Source organism: Neovison vison, chromosome 3 (genome assembly GCF_020171115.1).
Source record: "Neovison vison isolate M4711 chromosome 3, ASM_NN_V1, whole genome shotgun sequence".
In the NCBI taxonomy this organism is placed as follows: domain Eukaryota; kingdom Metazoa; phylum Chordata; class Mammalia; order Carnivora; family Mustelidae; genus Neogale; species Neogale vison.
The window spans coordinates 33597989-33619671 of NC_058093.1; the positions used below are offsets into that span (position 1 = coordinate 33597989).

Here is a 21683-nt window from a genome sequence, read left to right on the forward strand (position 1 = left end):
CCAGTCAGGGGAAAGGGAGTTGCAAAATTCGCGATCATTTTCCATTTCTGCACAATGCTCATGCGTTTTCTCAGTCAACAAGAGTTTCCTTGGTCCTGCGCCCTAAGTAAGTCACAGTGGTAGAAATGACAAAATGAAGGGAAAGCACAATCTGACCTTAAGAGCTACGGGCGAACCAGAGACAGAAGTACTTAATGGAGTAAGAAGCTAAGTGGACCTGGTATGTAGTATTGAGACTTCCAAGCAAATGAGACAAGTGTTAGTTAGCCTTATTTTACATTCAATGGCAGCGCATTTGACCATCAGTATCTCTCTATAGGGAAGATTAGTCAGATGAGATGAAAACCAGAAAAGCAGCCATAACCTCCCCTCTCAAGACTAGAGTGACCAGCAATGGTGGCAACCGACAAGTAATAACCAAACTATCAGAAAATCACAAGCACTGGAATTTAAAGCAACAATGGACACTCGATATATATTTATTCAATAAATGACAGCACCACTCACAAATTAGTGTTGTTCCTCAGGTATGCAAACTTTAACTCCTAGCTTTTGTTCTACAAAGTTAAACAACAGAATTTAGAAAAAATGAAAAAATGCAAAAATAACCTCTTTTAATAACTTGTCACCAAGGGCTAACGTTTTATATTTTCTGTAATTAAGACACAGACGGCCCTGCTGCTTGAGAATGAAGGCATCTACTGTGGGGAGCTGTGCTGACAATACTTAGCCTCCAGTGCTGATGGACTAGGAACTTCCCCACAGGCCATTTGGAACTGACCCAGATTGAGTTCTAGGACTTGGACCATCGATTGTCCCAGGTGCAAACAACTTTCCCACGGCAAGTGGGCTTTCTATGAAGACTTCGTCAGAGTGGGGAGTGGGCTAATTAGCTAAAGGACCATCTTCTTAGTCTTCCATCTCTTATGAGTCTGGTAACTGTGAGCCTCTCTGCTCTGCAACATTCCTGGGGCTCCTGACAGAATCTGAGCTTTTCCTTGGTGCTGTACCACTGTGCACCCCCCCGAGCGAGGCCATCTCTGAGGAGCCCACTTGAGAAAGTCTGCCTCTCTGACATCATGGAAATAAAACACGACCACCTTCACTGACCCATCTTGTGTTTTCCTTATTCCTTTGGCACCACTGGGTACTTATTTATGATCTTTTTTTCCCAGGCAAACAAGAGGAAGGTAGGAAAGGGCTGAACTTGTGTTGAGGAGCCCGAGAAGGAAGAAGGGGCAGGAAGAGAGCAGTATGGCTTCATCGGCCTCCAGACACACCTCCATCCCCTGGGAGGTTCAAGGACACAGTTCAGGAAAGAAAGGCTTAGGGAAGATGGACAGGCAGCATCTCTCCTACCCTCCCTCTAAATAGATTAATGATGTTGTATTAATGGGTTCGGTTGTGGACACAGAGCCATTAGGCTCGATTTTTCATTAGATGGCTATGGGGCAGCTTTGAGGTAAAGTTTTGGGAGCCCCAGAAGTGATCCTGTGACACTTGGGCACACTTTTCTCTCTCTTCCCTCAGTTTTGTGTCTAGTTCTGGTGAGTAAGCCCCCTCTTTACCCAGGCGTGGCTCGAGAGACCCAAACAGGCTAACCCCATCTAAATCTCTCAGAACGAGTTTTTGGTATTTATTACAAATGCAGTAGTCATGCAGGGGAGGTTGGGAATGGGCGTAAAATGGTCCCCTCATTTTAACTTCTGGGGGCAGACATCTTCTGAAATAAATACATGTAACTATAGGCACAGGATCTGGAGATACTTCTGAAGTAGGAGCAGGGAATGAGGGATGGGATAAGATAAGAGAAAACAGTTAATAACTTTAAGAAAATCTCTTCTGCCATGATCTCAGATTCTCTGCTCACTTCTTTCAGTACAAAGAGTTTATAAACAAACAAAATCCCAAAGTAATATTTTAAAAAGATGAACCCTCCATGTTTACATGTTTATTTCCGGCAAGCAACCATGGAATGAGCAAAGTTCTGCAAAGCTCGGAAATCATCTGACGTGATGGGAAGCATGATTCCAAACTTGGCTTTAGCTACCCAAGTCCTGAGGTTCTTCCTTTAGCCTGACTTTATTTCTCTTGCTGAGCTCCCCGCTAATGCCTTCTGAAAGGATTTGGAAGGGGGTATGTTCAGCCAGTTCACAGCAGAAACCTGCGTCAGCATGAACACAATTGGGGGATGGGCCTACAGTCTAGTCCTGGGCCTGCCTGCATCGGACAAATTGCACTGGCTGAACTGCATAGACTGTGACTCAGTTTCCTCATCTGTAAAATCAATGACAACCCCCCTCTCCCACCCTATCCCTCAGAAGGTTGCTATGAGGATCACAGAAGACTCCATCCTGGGCAATAACGTGACAACTTTTAGGCATCGCACAGCTTTTCCTCACAAGAGCAGCTTTTTACTTCCCCACATCCAGCGCTAAGGCAGAAGAACAAGGAATTCTGGAATTAAAAATCGGTGACATAATGAAAGTTCTCCTTATTTCAGCCTAAACTCTGCTGTAAGATATTGATTGCATGGAGGGATCTCTAGGGATGGGGGGTGCTGAGCTTCTTTGGTTATGAAGTTACATTTTATGGGGGAGAACCGAATCCCCAATATCTCATAAGCAGCTACGGAAATGACGTTCACTAACAATGGAGCCGGGGAGTAGCTGCACAGGAAATGGGTGGAGGGAAGGGCATTTATAGAGCTCCTACTGCGTTCACAGCCCTGTGAACATGTCATCACACAGAATCTCACATAAGCCCCTCCGGATACAGCTGAGGTAACACAGAGGCAAGAAGACTGACTAATCTGCCCACATCACACAGCAAAAAAACCACACGGATATGCCCACAAGTCAGATGCTGCCAGAGGCTTCTCCCAAACAGGGCAGAGCTGCTCCTGTCGCCTGCTTCTTCCTTGTCCAATCCCTGGTCCTTTCATTTCCTGTCAGAGCTCAGCATTGGCACTGACCCCATTCCCCAACTTTCGTCTTTCCTTTTGCTCCCACATGGTGTTCCCAGCGTATCTGATGACCCTCTCCCACACTGGGAAGACACCCTGTCTCATAAGGTGAAAGTCTTTTCTTCTTTAAGTTCTAATCCCCGTATGTGCTTGAGTTGATGGTTAGCTCCCATTTAAGACAGACCTCTTTTTTCCCAGTGAGAAGAGCCCCAACACCTCCCGTTCCCGCCCACCAGAGTTTTGGTCAACCTGACTAAATAAACTTCACGAACATGCGGAATCACATATATTACGATCTAGAAATGGCACTTTTCTTTCCGGTCTCCCCTTCCATGGCGCAATTTTACTTGGCGTTCTCCCAGACATCTTCTCCAAGCCTGTCATCACTCTGAGTTGTCTAACAACTTTCCCAAGCACATCCTCTTTTTGTCCAAGCTGCCTATGATACAGCACTTTTCAAATCTATGTGTCATGCTGTCACTGAAAAAAACCTCTCCTAAGCCATAAGAAGCTTTTCGTAGGCCTTTAGGACAGTTGCCTCTTAGAAGAAAATACATACATGATTGCCATGTTACGGCATGTTACTATGTGACTTTTTAAAGTGGCTTATAGTCTTCATGAAACTTCATTTAACTGAGAATAGCTATCTCCTCGGAAAACCCATTTCTTCTCCTTTCCAAACACAGAGCTAGGGCTACACTTCCTAGCCTCTGTTGTACGTGGGAGTGTCCATGAGACTGAAATGTATTTGATGAAACAGGAACAGGAGAATATGCCATTCTCAGAGCTGGCCCACCAAGAGCCGCCATATGCAATCCTCCATGATCTTTCTGCTTCTACCAGCTTGACGCGGACAAGCATCATGACCTTGGAAACCACCTGCTAAATCAAGTGGAGCCAGAAGGTGGAAAGAGGCTAGCTCCCTGAATCACCAGGTTTGGAACAGACGTGCCCATTTCGGGCATTATGCAAGTGGAAGTTTGTGCCACAGTACGTATTTGGGAATATTTATTATAGCAATCAGCATTATCTTAATGAACACAGCATTCAAAATTAGGCAATTGAGAAGTCATGACCTCAGGAATAATTACTAAATCTGTATTCTAATTCTGTGCCCTTTTTTTTTTTTAACCCTCTTGCATGGTACAACCTCTATGAGTCTTCAGAATAAATACTGATTAAGGGGATGGCAGGCTTATGTGCTCTTCTCCCTTTATTCCCAAGACTCATTCATTAGTCTCATCCATCCAGGGCTTTTGGTGAACTCTGACTAATGAACTTATCATGATCTTTGCAAATGGGAGACTCTGAACGGCCCCTAAAATCTAGCAACCCTGAGGAATGATTCTGGGGAAAATTTTTCCTTTTGTATTCACGCACAGAGTTCTCAAATTAGAAAACACTTTTTTTCACAGAGAAAAATTATACATTTTGATGCCTTTTAATGACTGACTAAGGAATCACTTTGGCACTTTTGCCTTGCATGCCTGCCCCGGAAGAGACCCAGCTCTCATGCAGTTTTACATTCTCAAGTGTCTTGTACTCATGGGCATTCAATGAAAGGGAAGTTGTAATGCTTTACCCCTTTGCAAAGTTGCCCACTAAAATTCAATTCAATTCAATTTTTTTCTTTCTTTCTTTCTGAGAACTGATCTCTCCTCCAAGAAGGAGTTATCTCCTTGTATTTACTCATGGAGAGCACTTGAGAGACTAAATGGCCTACTCTTATTATTCTTATTACAAATTAGTAAGTAGCAATTGACAAAATTTAGAGCAAAAAGGGTTTTGTGGAGAGTAAATAAAAAAGGAAAAAAATAAGGACTGCATTACCCATGAGGGCTATCTAGACATTTGCTTTTATCAGCTACTTGACAACATTTCACATTGTGCATAGACTTAACTCTCCCATACACGACCACTGGCAGTAACTGATATTTAAGAACCTTCTATCAGTAAAGGGCTTTAGCATTAGCACTGCTGAGCCTCCTACACTCCCAGAAAGCTGGGCATTCCTACCTTTACTTCATGCAGAAGGAAACAGAGACCCAGAGACTATCCATCACTTGCCCTCATTTCCGAATCTCATGGACCCTCTGGATTCTTCATCTAAAGAGAAACCTTGGGTTGCCAGCCTTTCAAGGCTGTCAAGAGAAAGCAGGGGGAACACACCTTTAAAGAGCTTCCACAGCCCATGACTCATGGTGGCCCCACAACTAGGCTAGTCATTGGGGTCACACACTGCTCTCCTGGAGTCCTTCCTCACAAAGAGGGAGGGGTGAGGGCTTCTGCGCAGCCTTTCCAGTGACTGAGTCCACACTAACTCCCTCCAGTCTGGTCTCCTAGACATCTCATGCAAAGCACTCATTCTGGCTGTGTCTTACTGACCTAGTACAATACTGAGGGTCAGTCAGACTGATGGGTCTGCTCCAGGGGAAGAAGAATTGATCACCATGGTACCTGATGATATAAAAAGCTAAACAATTTTGTGATATTTTTACTGCTGCACGGAAATCCTTTACAGAAAATGTACCCCCTTTTTGCGTCCACCCAGGACAGTGTACCAAAGTTTCTGAACTGTTAAAGCATCACAGATACGCCCTTTCTTTTTTTTTTTTTTTTAAAGATTTTATTTATTTATTTGACAGAGAGAGATCACAAGTAGGCAGAGAGGCAGGCAGAGAGAGAGAGAGGAGGAAGCAGGCTCCCTGCTGAGCAGAGAGCCCGATGCGGGACTCGATCCCAGGACCCTGAGATCATGACCTGAGCCGAAGGCAGCGGCTTAATCCACTGAGCCACCCAGGCGCCCAGATACACCCTTTCTAATGGAAACATAGAAGACCCTCAAAGGTCAATCGATGTTGTGGAGATTTCTGCGTCCCTCCTGGCTGAAAAACTAGTTTTTTTTAAACCAAATGTACCCAAACACAATAGGGCTGCCACTCTGAAGTCTTGTGTGGGGCAGATGCATCAGGAATAAGTCTTGGGGAATCTCTTTACTCTCTGGGAATAATCCTCTTCAGAAAGATGGGGCTGAACAACAAACACAGAGAAGAGGAGACATAAATCAGCCAAGTGGTTCTAAGGGATGGATGGTGAGTGTCCCTAAGTCAGCGGGGTACTCTGAGAGCTAATCAAGGGGAGGTGACAGGTGATGGCAGTTCTGGCTGCTGTACCCAGACTTGGTGACTGCAGAGGCGACAAGGGATAGGAGCAGAGACCCGAGTTCTCAACCTGCCTCAGTTCTGATCTTGCCAAGTGATTGAAGTCATTATTTGTTATCTTCCTGTATGTGAAGGAGGGACGGTGCTAGCTTTCTCAACAAAGAAGGGAATAACCTCATCAGCTCCATTCTCCAGCTCTGGAAATGAAGTCCAGAGGGGAAAATACTTTGTGGACATCAAATGACTAATTGTAGAGCTGGGGTTTAAATGCAGGTTCATCCAATTCCCAAGTTCACCTTCTCCAGTATGCTTTGACCTCTCATGTTTGGAGCTCTGCACTGATGCTCAGACACCACTGTCTAGTCTCAGTCACTCCCTGAAAACAATGTTTCAGGATGAAAGATCTGCGGAGATGCACAGACTTAGAGTGAATATCCCATGGGTCAGATTCCCAGCAGGGTGCTCCAAATACGCTAATTTCTGTTTTCTTGCCTGCCAGCTAGGACTAATTTCAACCTTCCAAGGGTAGTTGAGATTCAATAAGCTCATGTATAAAATGTGCCTAACAGTACTTGACACACTGATGATCCACGCTCTTTCATTTCCTTCTTCCCTTTTGGCCTCTTTGGAGTCAGGTACTGTAGAAAGAACCCAGGAGGATAAGAAAGACCAAAAATCCTCAAGGGTTCCTAACAGGGCAGATGAGACACAAAGAACCACAACACAAGACAGAGAGGAAGATAAAAAGCATGATTTTGCCACTGTACATGGAAAAAATACATACTTATCCTACCCAAAAGAAATTGTAGGTTAATGAATAACACACATGCATGGAAACAACTATGTGTTCAGTACTTGCTGCATTAATTCACCATGAGTATGATCAGCACTTTGATATTCGTGATTTACCACTGTGCTGCACAAGGACAGGTTGGCTATGCATACTTCGCATCTCTGGCCAATCCTCTAAATTGCTGTTTTAATTAAGTGTCATTAAGAAATGAACACAGGTTTGGCATGAGATGATAGGAGTCTATCAGTAAATTAATTTCAAAGAGAAAATCCACACCTTTAGGGAAAGGAAGCTCTCTTTATAATTAAGTCATCACACAGAATCAATCTCCCTGCCACTTCGTATTCCATTGTCCGAGCAACAATTCAGGTGTGGGCATACACCATGTGCTGTACAAAGTCCCAAATGGCTATCTGCCAGTAAAATTCTAAAATATCTTATTAATGGCAGCAGAAAATATATTTCCTATCCGGGAAATTTTGCTGGGGCTTGTCCAACATTCATAGAACTCTTCCGTATACAAAGAGAATCAAATCATCATTAAATGACTATGTGCTGAAAGTATAGTCAGTATGTGTTCAAAAATGATTATTTCTGGGTTTTTGGATATCAGTGGATATGAATGGATATAGGACTTTTTCACAGCCTGGAAAATAAGAACAGAAAGAGAAGACTCTGGGTACCACATTTGCAAAGACCCAGATATTAAACCAAATAGATTCTTTTTCTGCTGCCGAGACATTTATTAATTCTTCATAACTAACATACATATATAAAAGCACCCAAGCCAGGGCTAGCCTGCAATGTGGCCCTAGAAAGACCTTCTGGGAACACAGCTGTTTACATTTCCTCACACAGGTTTAAGAGGGAGTTTATTACCGGCACTGGCCATTCTTGGCCCCACAGCCAGTACTGGAAGAGCTAGAAGGCTGGCGAAAGGACAGATGACCAGCTGATTGCTGGGAGTACTCCCTACAGAGACCATTACGGGTCTGGAAACCAAACATATGAACACACACAGCAAGCCCCTCATTTGCTGGATCAAAGACGCGACGACAACCGGAGTGCCAGAGGAGAGAAATGCTTACCTGGACAACTGTAGCACAGAGAACCCCACCCCCAGGAAGGCAGCTCTGTTCTGGCCCCTGTGCTCTGCACCTAAAGCGTATATTCTGCTGCCTCCTTCCAAACTTAAGACACAGTTACCTTCATGTCCAACTCACCAATGAAGAAACGGGGGCTCAGAGAAGTTTATGGCCTCCTGACCCCAAGCTAGTAACTGACAGAATCTAGATGCAGACCAGTCTATTGGCCTCCAAACCCTCCATACACTTAAGTACTATACTATACTAAGGAAGGAGGGGGACGGGGGAGGGAAGGGAAAGTACACCATTTAGATAGACAAATTTTGGGGGGGAAAAAAGGTAACTATTAAACAAACAAATAAACAAACAAACTATAAAGGGTACCTGGGTAGCTCAGTTGGTTAGGTGCCTGACTCTTGATTTTGGCTCAGGTCATGATCAGGGTCATGAGATTGAGCCTAATGAGCTGGGCATGGAGGCTGCTTAAGATTCTCTCTCCCTCTCTTCCCCTCCGTCCCTCATCCCCCTTCCTGTGTGCCTGCTGCTCTTTTTCTCTCTCTCAAAAAAAAAAAAAAAGTATAAAAACAAAAATTAGATCTCAAACAATGTTCTAAGCTAAACCTCCACACCTTAGTGAAGTTCAAGTAGGTATTTTTTTAAAAGATTTATTTATTTATTTGAGAAAGCATGCATCACAAGTGGGGGGAGGGGCAGAGGGCAAGGGAGATTGGATCCTCAAGCTGACTCCAGGCTGAGCAGGGAGCCCCACCAGGAGCTTGATCCCAGGACCAAGATCCTGACATGAGCCAAAATCAAGAGTCTGCCACTCAACCAACAGAGCCACCCAGGTTCCCCTCTATCTTCTAAAAGTCATGTCACTGCCGTTGTTTGGTTACCTCGACTTTTACTCAGCTCAGCCCAAATTATTCCCTCCACTGTGGGTAAATGCACTCTACCCTTTCAGTTTAAAGGTCAGTACTAATTTTAGAGTTTGAGTCCAAGGGGGGGGGGGAACAAGTGTCTAAGAAATAAACTGGGCAGGGGTGTGGGGCAGCAACAGGTCTAAAAATAATACTTCCAACCGAAGGCAAAAATATTAGCTTCTTTCAGTGAGTTCTGGTTGTGTCACTGAAGGTTATCTAGCAGCCAAGTGAGAAGATGGTCTTTTGAAAGGAGGCATGTTGTTTGACAAGAACTTATTTTGAAAAGCTATAGATATTGATGAGATATAAATCTTTGAAAATTCACGGTATCAGCTCACAGTTCACACATTTACACACCTGGGTTCAGGCTCTGGCATTGACACATACAGGCTGGAGGTAGGGCCAAGGATACTTCAGCTGCTGCCAACTCCTCTTTGCCAACTGAGCGAGTGGAGGATACTATCTGTCCTACAGACACAGATGAGGCTCCAGGAGACAACAGAGAGTCTCTGGTCAACTGAAAACAAATACTAATGGCAGTTGGGGTAACTAGTCTGTCCAGCACACCCCTCTTAGTACTCACTCCCCTCCTGACCATAGGTTTGAACATGTGACTCAGACTATGGCCAATCACAGTATCCCATTCCTCTTACCACAGCCATTGGTCCAGGGAAAGGCAAATGACCCCACACTGAGCCAATCAGAATGCCTCCCTAGGATTTTTCTACCTGGAACTGGAAGGAAGCCCCTCTTCCCTCTTGCGTCATTAGGCTGGTCCCTGAGAGGACGAAGACCACCTGCAAAGAGACACACACGGAGAGAAGAGCACCCCAAAGCCCTGAGTCTCTGGTTTCAGTCACCTCCGGGGCCAGAGGCACCCCCACCATCTCAGGGTCTGGGGCGTAAGCCACTAGGTCCTCCCTTGCACCCCATCTTTTTGCATCACTTACACTGATTGGGTTTCTGCGCTTGTAACCAAAAGATAAGGCAGTCGTTAATAGCTCATATAATCCGAACAGTGACCAAACCCGCATGATCGTTTCTTCCTAAGCAGATTCCTTATTTCAAGAATGAGAAATAAATTTAGTAGAAGAAGCAAGCACTGCCTTTATTTATACAGCCTTTTCTCAAAAGAAAGGAAGAAAAATCTATTTTCATTTGCAGTCACCTCAGTCATTTTCAACTGGGCTTCATGTTGGGTGTTAAACGCTCTCACATACCCACACCCACTTTCAAGATTTGGTCCATAAAAACTTAGGCAAAAACAAGTGGTTATTTTCCCTGTAGCTATATTAGTTGGCACTAAATAGAAAGGAAAGTTGGTGGTGGGGGGGCGGGGAGAAAGCACTGATGCTATTTTTGGTATGCTCTTAAGAGAAATTCCCCAGGTTACCGGAGTTCTCACTGCAGCAAGTGGGGGAGGGCATTACAACAACAAAACAAAGTACATTTCCCAAGATTTGCAGTCGCTACAAGAAACCCTTTCTGCCTTTTCATAGGATTTTTTCCCTTTTATATTAAAATCTCCTCCACATTATCTTTCTCCCAAGAATTAACTAGCAAAAATAGAAAGGTACAGTGGGTTCTGATTCTGGAATTATCCCTCCTGAGGCAAAGGGCAACAACGTCTGAGGTCAACCTGAAGCGAGAGCACGAGGTGTTCCTGGGCTGACCTTGACCTGGGGCATGCACCCCAACATTGAAGGAACCAAGGATGAAACAGGGGACACATTTGTCCAAATGCAGGAGTGGAATTGCAAACAGAGGACTTCTTAAGCTCAGTGTACATCCACATGCACAAAAAAGAGCCCCAGAAGCAACGCCAACTTCTCTGGACTGGGCTTACATCCAGACCTAGAAACCCAACAGCAGAATAAGGGGAGAATCATTGACTGTGTAAATAGACTTGCCCTGTTGGGTGAAAGGCAGCATTTCTCAAAAGAGAAATAAAATCCTACTACTCTTTCAGTGCTCTTAGACAAACTGTGAACTTAGAGATAAGAAATAAGCTAAAGATGTAGTTTATTGCCTTTGCCTCTATTCTACACCTAAGGGTAATTTTTTTTTTTTTTTTAACCCAACATTGACTTTCAGATCAGACATGCCATCTACTAATGAGGAAAAATGGTTTGGGAAAGAGAAGATAGGCACATTCATGGATAGAGACAGTGGTTTACAAAGAAGATCAAGTATAGGGAACCCAATTTATTTAACATTTTTATAAACGCCTTTAAGTGGGAATATAAACTAAATCTCCATTTTGGCCCTTAACACTATTTCTGAATACTAAAGAGCCAAGCTGAACGATTTCATAGACTTAAAAGAGAAAGAGAGAGAGAGACAGAGATGATAAGAATTTCATGTAGATAAACATAAAATAATGCATTTAAGAAAAAATTTCATCTAGGGACGCCTGGGTGGCTCAGTTGGTTGGACGACTGCCTTCGGCTCAGGGCGTGATCCTGGAGTCCGGGGATCGAGTCCCACATCGGGCTCCCAGCTCCATGGGGAGTCTGCTTCGCTCTCTGACCTTCTCCTCGCTCATGCTCTTTCTCACTGTCTCTCTCTCTCAAATAAATAAATAAAATCTTTAAAAAAAAAAAAAAAAAAAAAAAAAGAAAAAATTTCATCTAGATCTGATCTTTATGAGAAAGCCAGACCAAAAAGGAAAGTAAGTTATAGGTTGTCTTATTTTTTAAAAATTTTATTTATTTTTTGAGAGAAAGAAAGAAAATAAGTTATAGGTTGTCTTATTTTTTTAAGATTTTATTTATTTTTTTGAGAGAGAGAGAGAAAAAGAGAGGGGTGGGGGGGGAGGAGTGAAGAGACACTGGCAGACTCCTCACTGAGCATGGAGCCCAATAAGGGGCTTTACCTCACAACCCTGAGCTCATGACCTGAGCTGAAATCAAGAGTTGGATTCTTAACTAGCTGAGTCACCCAGGTGCCCCAGGTTGGTTGGTCTTTTCTTTTTTTTTTTTTTAATGACATCTTTGATTTCATCACACCCATTGTATAGACAAAAGAATTAAGTTCTAGATGATTAACTATACAAATCATTGGTAGCACAGCCCAGACCTCTCCCAATGTAGGGCTCTTTCCCTCAAACTTGACTGAAGATGTTAGTCAAAAAACTAGCAAGGAAAAAAAAAAAGTCAGCTAGAGGGCATACATCACCATCATTGAAAAGGTTAACGGAAGCCAGAGAGAATTCTTCTACCTTGTACAAGCCACAAAACAGGGGGTACAGCCCAGCCAGTGGATCTCAAGGAAGACAGAACCAAGCCCAAAGGGGTTCAGATACGGATAACTGAAGTGACTATAGGGACAGAAGAACTCCTGGGTTAGACTTTTGCTTTTTTCTAAGTATGTTCTATCTCAAAAAACATGACTGATCAAAAAGACTTTGATTTTTTAATTTCTTAAAAATTTTTCTGCTGTGAAACTATATATATTTACTGCAGAAGTACCAAAACAGAAGTAGAGGTCCTGGTGTGGTGGGGGCAGGGGGAAGTTCCCCTTCAAGTCCAAAAGACAAGTATTCTTTCGTAAAGACTTTAGTAAACCTAGGAAAAATATAAATATGGTTCCGTTCAGATAGCCATTAAGTGCCTTTGGATCATGCACCACTATAAGACCAAATGAAGCTAAAACACAGACCCGTCTTCACTGCATTTAGAGTCTAGTGGGGAAAGCATGTAGCTACAACACGGTACCCACCATCAGAGAGGCCTCCCCAGGGCAGGGCGTACATGTGTGCACACATGCCGCACATGCCAGAGAAGGCTGGGGGTAGCGATTTTCAGGAAAGACGTTATGGAACAGATGACACCGGACCCGAGTCTTGAAAAGGGGGAAATTAGCCAGACAATGAATGCAGAGGATGGAGAAAGAGAATTCCAGGCCAAGGTCCAGTAGGAGCACAGGCAAAGAGGCATGGTAGCCTCATGGTGTGAGGAGCTTGCAGGCAGCTTGGTTTTGCAAGAAAATAAAGTTTGGGGAAGGGCACGAGGCAGGGAGGTGGGAAGGAGTGGAAGGAAACTTAGACATTGTCAGGTCATTGCAAACGGCCAGCAGACCAAGGAGTTGCTGGAAGGATGGTGGGGTGCCGTGGCAAGTGCCCCGGCTGAATGTGGAGAAGTTCTGCGACACAAGGGTCCAAGGAGTGACCTCAGGAGCACAGTGTAGGACTCTGGGCATCAGGGGTTAATTGGAGCCTGCCATGTTCCAGGGGTCTCCCTACTGTGGAATCCACTGTGTCCCATCTGCTCCCAGAGCGATTGCGAGGAGGCAGGAGGGTGGTGAGGTCCGTGGGAAGGGTTTACAAACAGCAGAGATGGCATCTTGGCACAGGTGAGATAACACTGGAATTGTGTATTCCCCATTCTCCCTACAGGAGTTTAAGGTGTGCTGAGAAAAGGAGGGACAGTACCTCATAGAGACAATAGCTTCCCTTTGCACTGGAGCTACCGGAGCAGATACAACACAGCCTCTCCTTCCAAGTCAGGGTTTGCCCCAAAGGCAAGAGGGAAGCTGAGTCTTTATCAGGAGGGACCCCAGCCGATTTGGATTTGGAGCAACCGAGGAAAGTCACCCAGCATTGCTGTGGGAGACGGTGGAAAGGGGTACATACGGTAGACTGTAAGAAATCTGGTGGGAGGCTGCACAGTTAGGCACCAGGGTTTCACAGGTTGCTGCTGGCCTCCTGGCCTATGGCTGCTAACTCAGAAGCCTGTGGGAGCTGGGGGCTACCATAAATGAGGACTACAGGTCCAGGGAGAACTAGGAATCAGGCAACAGCCAGCGGAGTTGGGTGCTGGAAACTCCATGCGAGCCAAGTGTTGCCACATGGGAATGGAGGCCTCGTGTTCCAGGTCTTCTGATTTTTTTTTTTTTTAAGATTTTATTTATTTATTTGACAGAGAGAGAGAGAGATCACAAGTAGGCAGAGAGGTGGGGGTGAGGGGTGGGAAGCAGGCTCCCTGCTGAGCAGAAAGCCTGATGCAGGGCTTGATCCTGGGACCCTGAGATCATAACCTGAGCCAAAGGCAGAGGCTTAACCCACTGAGCTATCCAGGCACCCCAGGCCTTCTGATTTTTAAGAGAAGCTATAAATGCAAGTGGCGTTTTAATATTTCTAATATTAACTCAATTTCTCTATACTTTGTGCAGGCCAACAACACATCTGCCAACTGGAAATGGCACACTGGCCACCATTTTGCTAGTTCCAGACTTGGAAGCAGGGCCAGGCCACCGTGACTACAGCAGAGGGCAAGGTGACTTCACAGCACGGAGAAGCAATATGGGGGGAGTGACTGCATGTGGGGAGTGCTGGAGAAGTCCAGCCTTCCCAGAAGTTTTCTGCTTTAACATCCTGGTGACTAGCAGAGCCTCCACCAAAAAAAAAAAAAAAAATTTTTTTTTTTGGCTGATGATGGAATGGGTATGGGGTGGATGGTAAGAACTAAACTCAGTCAGTCTTAGACTCACTCCGGGATTTTTTTTTTGCCTACAAGGTGTGGAAGGGTAAGCCACTGGACTGTAGGTAACTTGCTGGACATTATTCTGGAGACAGCTGAAGCTTGGGAAAGTGCTTCACTGAATAACTCTATACAGAGCAGAACAGAGATCAGGACAGAGCTCTGGGTAACTCCGGGAGGTACTGGAGAGGCAATGGAGACAGAGGGAAAACCAGGCACTAGGAAAGAAAAAGAAAGTACCAGAAAGGAAAGAAAGGTCCATATCCAATGCCACAGGGAAGTCTAGAGAGAATCTGCAGGATCGCTGTTTAGGAATTGTGGGGTCTTCTACTCTGGGGAGCCCCTGGCCAGCTCACAGGGAGCTAAGAGAGCAGAGAATAGGGGAAATGTTAACTTATTTGAGAAGCTGGGGAGACCCAACGGTTGCTGGAGAGCAGGTGGGGGTACAGGGACAAGGGAGATGATGGCATTCTAAAAATAAATACTGTTCAATTAGAAAAGTGTTCATGGGGAGACACCAAGCAGTGCCAAAGGGAGGCCTTCTCTCTAATTTTCCCTGAGTTTCCTGCCCCAACTTGATTTTTCTTCTATTATTCTACCCAATTCATTTTATCATAGCATAATTATGTTTGCTTTTCATCTGTTTCCTCCCACAAGAATGACAGTTCCAAGACAGCAAGGATCTGTTGTATTTATCACACTTCAGGGCCAGGCAAGGCACCTGGACACAGTAGATTAGTTGAAGAAAATGTCCTGGATGAGGGGGTAAATTTGGAAAAGTCTGTAGGAGGGAAATGGAGTAGGACAGGGACAGACTTCAGTTCAGTGTCCCCTACTTTCCAGGTAGAGTGGGCCATGAAGCCACCTGTTAAACTGGAAGGAGGGAGGGGAAGAGGTCTCCTGTATTGAGGAAGAGTTGCAACAGGAGCACCAGTTGGCAACCTGGAAGGCAGGAGCTTGTGACTGAGACATTGAGATGCTGATGTTTCTGATTTCAGAAGAGGAGCATCTCTGAGCGAGGACAAGACTTAGATATAGTTAGAGGACTCAGTCGCTAGAGTGGCTGGAGGTCACTGGATTTGAGATGGTCAAGGAAGTAGCAACAGACAGCATTCCCTACATGGACTTTGGGACCAGAGGGGGAGCAAAAGCCCAGGAGCCAAAGTCCCTGGAGGAGAAGGACTGGCTGGCAGAGGATGGCTACACGGAGGAGTAGGTGGGGCATGGTTCATTTCCAACTCTAATACCTCAGTCTCTCTCTGGTATTTATTCACCCATGTGAGGAACTTCAAAAGTAACGTCCTTTGGAGACTGAGTCAGTTTTGTTCTTTTAAAATTACACTAATATATGAAGTCATAGGGGGCAGAGATTTTCTGCATAGATTCATTTTTGTTTAGCATAAAGGACGTATGACATCTTTATGACCTTCAGTAATTGCCCTGCCCTGTACAATATTTTCAAACATCATTTTAATTTAGAATCAAAATTGGGTTGAAAGGATCCTTAGATTAGTTAGGCTAACACCTTCATTTGCATAGCTGAAGATAATTTTTGCTGAAATACTGCAAACAGAAATACTGATTTAGATATGCAGACAGCATTGAAAGTATCTTCAATTTTTGAAGTGTGCTTTAGATATACAAATTAGCAATGCTTACATTCCTTCCAGTTATCTCTGCTCAACTTTGGATATAAAACCTCCAAAGTATAAAATTATCACATAAATTGTTCCCAAACAGTTCAGAGAAGTAAACTGCTTCCTGGCTTAAAAGAGGCAGTCAGACCTTCAAACACCTTTTTATGTTGATGCTAAATATAAGAAGGATCCCTGCAAAGTGGTCAAAGCAAGACACAGCAGCATTTGAGATTTCTCAAGAGAGACACACATGAAGATTATTTTTCGTTCATTAAACCACTAAAACCTTCAATAGCATCTCCCATATCACCTGAAGGTGGGGTGCTGTCTTATGTAATAGAAGCCTTCTATCCCCGATCAGTTCGTAGGCAAATGAAATACCTGATTCCGCCCAGAATTTCTGAGGACTTTCACCTTACCTGTAGCCACTAATCAATGTCTCGATTCCCATTTCTACAGATGATGAAAATAGCAAAATTCTGCTCCATAGGGTTGAACTGATCGCCAGAGGCCAATTTAAAGGCTCTCCCCCCAAACACCGGTCACCCCCACCCTGCTTGGGCAGCGGTAACCACAAGAGTCGGTTTGTCTTTTTCCCCATCGGGCAGCGCACACGCAAAGTACAGGGTAGAGGAAGCCTGCCTAGTACGTGGGTAGCTCAGGTTCAGGGTCACCGGCGCCAGCAAGGATGCGCCGGTACAAGCAGCGCGGGCCCCGGGACCCCTAGCTGCAGGCACACCTGGACGCCACAGCCGTCGCGGCCCCTCCTCACCCGGCCCGGGTCCTCCTCGGGCTCCCCGCGGGCCGGGTACAGAGCGGGGCGCGCACGCAGTCTCGGCCGAGGCAGCCCGAGGGAGACTGAGAAAGTTCCTCCACCTCGACGTCGCCGCCCCGGGGCCCCGCTTGCCCCGCTTGCTCCGCACGCCCCGCACGCCCCGCAGCCTCCGGGCCGGGCGCAAGGTCGCCGAGCGGCAGGCGCGCAGAGCCCCGGGACCGTCGCCGGCGCAGGGGGCACGCGGGCCGCGCCCCTCCAGCCCCTGGGCGCCCGCGATCGGCCGCGGGGCGCGCAGCCGGTACTCACCACCCCTCGCACGATCCCCAGGTGGCGGCGGCGGAGAGCGCCCCGAGCCGGAACCGGAGCCGGGTGGCGGCGGGGCGGAGAGTCGGAGGACAGAGAGCGGCGGCGGCGGCGGCGAGGCAGGTCGGGGGAGCAGAGAGGCGGCGGCGCCTGCACTCGATGCGCAGCCAGAGCTGCCCGGCAGTCCCACTGCGCGAGCTGGGCGGCCGCGGCGGCGGGGGCTTTATCGCCGCCCGCCCCGCCCCCGCCCCTTCCTGCCGCCCCCGCCCCCGGCCCGCCCCGCCCCGCCTTCCCGCCGCCTCCTTTGTGTGCCAGCGGGCCGCAGCGTCCCAGCGCCCGCACGCCGGGACGCCCCCACTCCGGCCGCGGCCTCGCGGAAGCCGCCCCCAAGGACTCCACGTCGTGGGGTTGCGCCCGGAACGCGCCGGGAGACGCGCCGAGCCCGGGGTGCGGCGCCAGTCCCCGCCGAGCTGCACGTGGGTCGCCGGGGTCCGGGTGTGTGTGGGGACAGGGAGGGACCCAAGGGCTCGCGGCGCGTCCCGGGGACGCAGGCAGGTCGTCTTGGCCGCCCCCTGGGGGAGATACGGGGGGAAGGGGTTGCCCCGGGACAGGGCACACCGGTCTGGGTGATGGGGATAACGGTGTCTGGTCGCGGCCCGGGAGGGGCAGACCACCCCTCGAGACGCTTCGCAGGGTGCCCCGGAGGGGCACGAATCTACGCGAATCTGGATTCGTGTCTGCGGTGACAGCGTGAGGTATCCGCAGAGTCCTGGGGATCCGGCCTTCCCAGTCGGTAACTACAACGGATGGGACCTTGTGGGCAACAGAGGCTCAGATCCCAGAGGCGGGCGACATACCACCCTCTGGCACCCAGACCTCGTATATGCAGTCCTCCTTTGCGTCCACCCGGGTTTGTGGGGACACAACTTTAATGACATAATTTATGTTACCCTAAGTGCAGAGCCCTCTCGGGAGGCCCACGGCCCCAACTGTGAGAAGGAAATGTGGTAAATCTCCTAGACACAGCCGTGAAATAAGGTTGCATCTACTGATTAGAGCAACTTCATGATCTAGAATTGGTGTGTAGGCGGCCATGCTAGACGGTGTGTGTGTGTGTGTGTGTGTGTGTGTTGGGGTGAAGGAGTCACTTTTTAAAAGTGTAAAATCTGGGCCAGCCTGAGGGTATTCACAGCCTCTCTTACAGGGAAACATGCTATGGGAGGGTTGGCTCCTCAAATAAAAAGGAAGCACAGTCCACAAAAAGAAAACCTGTTTCATTATTTTACAGTCATGCCTGATATTCATATTTAATTACAGGGCAGGATATAAATGCTTTTTCCTTGTTGTTCTCTCTGCCTAACATGCTCTCCCATGCTCCAGGATCGACCTATGACTGCCTCCTTATACGTCAGGTCACAACTCCAATGACACCTTCTCTAGGAAACATTCTCTGACCACTTGAACTAAAATCACTTCCAACTTTATCCAACTTACTGTTTTCTTCATAGCACTCATCATCATTTAATTTTTTTTTTCCTTTTATGTTTTTCTTGGCTAATTCTCTTCCAGCCTTCCTCATTAGAAACTATACTCCCAGAAAGCAGGGAAGAGAAACCACTTCACCATGGTTCTCACCTCACCCCATCCCTAGTGCCTGGAGCCAACATGACACGTACAGTAGTTGCTCAATAAATATTTGTTGACTGGTGGGTGAACAAGGGCCAAGTGACTATTGACATGGTAAGTATTGCTCTAGGCAGCGTGTTAGGGCTTACTCTAGACAGGGAGGCCCAGCTGGAGCTGGGAGGAATGAGGCAGAGGGGGAAGCTAAGAGCAGAAAAGCCCAGAGCTGTGTTTGAGAAGCTGGGAGTAGCTTCTTCCAGATGGAAGGGAGTCATTCAGGGAACTAGTGGACGGAGAAATAAGTGAGAACAAAGAAGTGTGGGGAGAGCCCGTTTAGGAAAGCCTGCCTGATTCCCTGCACCCATTTCCTCCCAAATCACTTTTTTTTAATTGAAAATTTTTATTGAGATAATTGTAGGTTCTCGTGCAGTTGTAAGAAATAACACAGAGAGTTCCTGGGTATGCTTTGTCCAGTTTCCCCCAATAGTAACATTTTGCAAAACTATTATATGATATCCCAATCAGAAGATTCTGTATTGATTTATATCTCAAACACTTTGGTTAATTTTCTGCAATTTGAAATTTAGAGTAAAGTTACTCTAAGTTTTTGAAAGACACAGATACTATTTTAAAGGGTTTTGGTCTCTTGTTTTAATGGAGCCAACATTTTTTTAGGGGGAAAATGTTTTATTTTCCCAATTAGGGCGTAATTAGGGTCCGAATTCTCCAGCTATAAAAGACAGTCAGAAGTCTTTGGGACTTACCTCTTTTGTTTACATTTTAATGACTGCCATTCACTTCCCTGTCCTACCCAGTACTGTCGAAGGAACATTTTGAGCAATACTGTACATGACTTGTCAATTCTGAAATCAGACAGGATGCAGTGTTAACTAATCTGCTAAACTAAGCCCAACCACGAATGTGCCTTTCTCTCTCCTTGGACATTGGATGGGACTGCCAATGAGTGTCTCCCAAAGGGAAGTGATTCAAGACAAAGACCCATTCTGCCACTAGGATATGTGGGGAATACCAACTATGCTTGTTACAGAATGTGCATGGCTGGTGTTGGCTGGCCCTCCTGATGCCAGCAAGAGGATACAGAAGCAATCTCCTAAGCTTTCCGTGACATTCAAGTGACAAGGCACTTTGACACTCATCATTAGGGGGCTGCCCCAAAGCAGCTGTGTTCCTACCTCAGTTGGTGCCCAGAAGCAGCCATTCTTCTCATATTTGGCCCTCTTTGAAGTTTATTTCTCATCGATGTGTACTTTAAGCGTGCATTTCCCTCCTGTGTCTACCTCTGTCTTATTTGAGAAATCCAAATAATTATCCTACCTTCCTCTTCCTTTGCGATTCACATTCACAGCAGAATTTCATTTTGTCCTTCAATTGTGTGGCTTGCCTTAATCTTCAGATAGAGCTTCAAATTGTTTATTCCTTATTTCAAAAGTGACCTGGAATTTAGCCAGCTCCAGACAGTCTCTAAGTTTGGCTTTGTGTCCATAAGCCGCAGTTGAGAGAAACACACGAAATGCCCAAACAGAATAAAACAAATGATCTATTTAGTCTCGTTTCCTCTCTTGGAAGAGATCCAGAGTTGAGTGCTTTGGAAGAGGATGAAAATGCCCCTGCCCCACCCCCACTGCTCCCCCATACACCCAAACAGTATGACCTTGTATTTAAGGAAAAACTGTCCCTACTTCCCAACGGGTGATGGTGTTTTGTCTGGAAGAGTGACCGATATCATGATAGTAAGGTAGTAGTCACTCCTCTGCTATCTAACCCCTATTTAAAACACATTACACCACAAGACTACTTGTTACACAACATTATGGATGCAAATGTTGTTATGTAAGATTGTTTCAACTGGGGGAAAGGAGAATACTTATAACAGTTCCGTTGGACAATTAGTTTCTGGGACTGTTGCATCTGTATGATTTTTTTTTTTTAAGCTTACAAATGGCATTTGTCTTTGTTTCCCTTATTGGTTGGCTTTTAAATAAATCCAATTTTCTTTTTCCGTAACTTCTGAAACAGATGAAGGCAGAGCATCAATTCACACTTTCCCATTGTCACTGCTTTTCACAAGAGCTTCAGAGAAAAGATATCAGTAGTGCCACGCTGAGCATTATTTTGTCTTTATATTTGACCAAATGAGACGGAAAGCCCTCGGCGCTGAGGATCACTGGAGTACTGCCCCCTTCAATTCCCAACGTAGGTCTTCTTCCTTTCACCACCAAACAATGGATGCTGCCACCTGACCCCGCCCCTTTCTCTGATCTGCCTTCTCTCCGGCGTCACTGGGTCTTCTTCTACCTGTCTCAGCCCCTTCATCCTTCCCCCACTTGTCTCCCAAAGGTTACCGATGACTTCCAGTGATGGCAGTCCGAGCAGTGTTTCGCCGTTCTTTATCACCCTTGATCTCTTGGCAGCCTTGAACTCTGGTGTTTTGCCCATTTTCACAACTCAGCCTATTCTCTCTCTTCCAGTTTCTTAGCCAGCCTTTATCTTTCCCTCATCAAATCCTCCTCCACCTTGCCTGTTGCCGTGCAAGCTGCTGGCAGCTCCCTTTCCTCTGCACACTCGCTCAGGGCAGTAACCATTGACTGGTTGTGGCCACACAACATCTAATCCCACCCCCATCTTTTGGTAGCCGAATCTGCTTTCCTTTGGAAAATCGCTTCTCCTGCTTTCTGCGCCACATAGTTGGGAATGGAAGATGAAGTGTCCTTACTTCCCTTTAACCCAGCGGTGGGTATATGTCCAAGCCAAGAGGATCCCCTCCCAGGACTTTGAATTCTGAGGAGTGGGGAAAGTAATTGGAGCTGACTCATCTCAGCCTGATGAGAGGGTTCCTGAGTTCTTCCCACCGGGGCCCCCAGAACCGTTGTTCCTACCCCTTGTGGGTAGAGGTCGACAGTTGACCCTTCCTTTTTTT

At 46.3% G+C, this 21683-nt stretch overlaps 1 protein-coding gene across 1 annotated transcript in view; it reads right to left on the reverse strand.

Moving 5' to 3' along the window:
* The window catches only part of SERPINE2 (serpin family E member 2), a 61799-nt gene extending 44510 nt beyond the window's left edge, over nt 1–17289 (reverse strand). The window contains exon 1 of the mRNA XM_044241702.1: nt 17126–17289. The gene's annotated coding sequence lies outside the window, so the exon portion shown is untranslated. The remainder of the gene's footprint in view (nt 1–17125) is intronic.
* Nucleotides 17290–21683: the final 4394 nt, after the last annotated feature.